Genomic DNA, 2,438 nt, shown 5'->3' on the forward strand with positions numbered 1-2,438 from the left:
ACAGCAAAATCATTTGTGATCAGAGGTGGAAACCGCACACAAACACATTTACAGATCTTGCCAGGGAAAGCAAGTTGAATGAAGAAAATAATGCCCCGAACAAAGCTCCAGAGCTCCCCAGCTGCCTCATGTGGGTGACTGAACGTGCAGCAGAAAGCGGCGCAGAAACAATCACCTACAGTAACTGTGAGCTACAAAAACAGAACCGTCTGTCAGGGCTGTCACCCTGGCAGGACAAAGCTGCTGCCTGGGATGATGTCCCAGGGGACAGGGTCTCCATGCTCCTGCCATGCACCACAACACAGCACAACAGTCAGAACTGGGTTTGCTTCTTAGTGCGTGCTAGCACAGTGAAAACATGCAGACCAGCTCTGAAAATGATAAATTTGTTCTACCAGTCAACTGTGACAGAGAAAAAACCAAGCAGATGAAGCCTGTGAAAAGTTAAATATTCTCCTTCAGCTCCTATCACTTCTTGTTGTGGTCAGTGAAGCGTGCACAGGGGTCAGAGGTTCAGACTTTACACCACAGTAAGATTGTTAACAGTCCCTGTTAAACCACACTGCGCAAATATCCATTAAAAATGACTGTCAAGAGCCTGTGCTTGCTGTGCTTCATTTTCCACTTTTCTGCTTTCTCTCCCTCTAACTTTGTGCTTCTCCAACCCTCTTATTGCATTTCTTAGCTTCAGTTTTGGCTTTTAAGATTAACTTCCCCACAGCCTTTCACTCACTGCAACAGACAGAGGCATGTGATGAGTCACCACAAGTTTGGGCAAAATAACATAAAGACCTTAGACTGAGTATGATTACACCTATCCAAGACTGCATCAAGCTATCTACAAACTTAATGAATTTCAGTTTCATACTCTTTATTTCATAAAAGGACAGTTAGCAGTCACCTATTTGGGTTCTGTTTGCTTGACTTTAAGCAAAACAAAATACTGCAGGATCTAAGCACACTCAGAAGTCCGACTGCTTGGTAACTGTGAGGCATAGAAAGCTGTGTCATAATTCTGTACTTGTTACTCCTATAGGGACTCATCAAAGACACCATTATGAACCAGAAACTACCTCTCCAAGTAAGAATTTATATACAATGTACTTTAAGTTCGAGGAATAAGGTTTCTTTTCTGTTGACCACCAGCAAGATAAAAAATTCACCTTAAAAACCCTAAAGTTGAGCAAAGTTCCATGACTTTGGACATCTTTTTTAGTGCTTTGGCTGGTCTGTCAATCATAAAGAACTGTCCTTCCTCCTGTTTTAAGTACTTCTATAAGCCACTGAAACAGAAGCAATTTCATGCTCTTATATGACATAGCCATATCCCTACTCCTGCATCTGGTTTTCAGAGTTACATTGTGGGCTTGTTCTGTTTGAACTTGATGGTTAAATAAAGAATAAGCAAGGGAACCCCCTCAGAACTGCTTACATAACTGTCTTACATAGGAAAACAAAGGTTTTGCTGAGCTATATTATTGGTAAAACCATACCAGGCCAAAATCCTCTAAGGAGATGAAACTCTCATAATGGAAAGTTAACATGGAGTTAAACCATTGATCCAAACAATGCAAGATACACCAGAAAAGCACCTTTTTTTCAGAACTTTCTGGATGGTTTAAGTGCCATTGTACAAGGCTGTCTGCAGTGCAGCCACAGTTGTGCTGTCATGGGACAGGACCTTCGTCATGCACAGCTCTAGTAGCTGTGCAATAAAACTCTGTACTGTGGTCTTCATGATTGTTGCATTTTGAATTACCATATTTTTTAAACCTAGTTTCACATTTTCCACACATTAATATATCATTTCAATAATTGTTTCTAGCTAACACTCACGCCAGTCTTTGGTAGCTTCCTGGGGTTTCAGCCGAGTCCCCTCCCTGGGTAGCTGTGGGAGGACCCGGCCCAGCCTGACCCTCACCAGGCTGACACACACTGCTCCCGGCTGTCACCAGAAGCAGCGAATCCACAGACTCGTAGCACTTGTGAATTGGTGTTTCCCTCTGCACTTCCAGAAGCACATGTGGTGAAGAGGCAGACGGGCAGGGCCCAGCAGGACCCAGCGTGGTCAGCAGGGAAGGCACCAGAGCAGCCGCGCGTGGGCACAGCCTCGGAGCCCAGCCCTGCGGCCCGGCTGCGCTGCCTCTGGCAAGGTTTCTCCACCAAGGAGCCCAGCTGCGTTCTGCTGCTGCCTGACTGCCCTCCTGTCTGTCCGTAAGTGCTGGTTACAGTAATCTCCAAATGGTGAAAAACAGTAATTTGGTCAAAGACAGTTAGAACCGGTGACATCATAATGGTTGGACTAAATTATCCCAGACAGCTTTCCCAACCTAAACAATCCTATTGTGAGAAGTCCTGCCTTTGGCTGTCTCATCATTCCAAGCACAGCAGCAGTGCTCGTAGCTACAAGGCCTGACAGAAAAACCCAATTTACATTA

Source organism: Geospiza fortis, unplaced genomic scaffold (genome assembly GCF_000277835.1).
Source record: "Geospiza fortis unplaced genomic scaffold, GeoFor_1.0 scaffold172, whole genome shotgun sequence".
NCBI lineage: Eukaryota > Metazoa > Chordata > Aves > Passeriformes > Thraupidae > Geospiza > Geospiza fortis.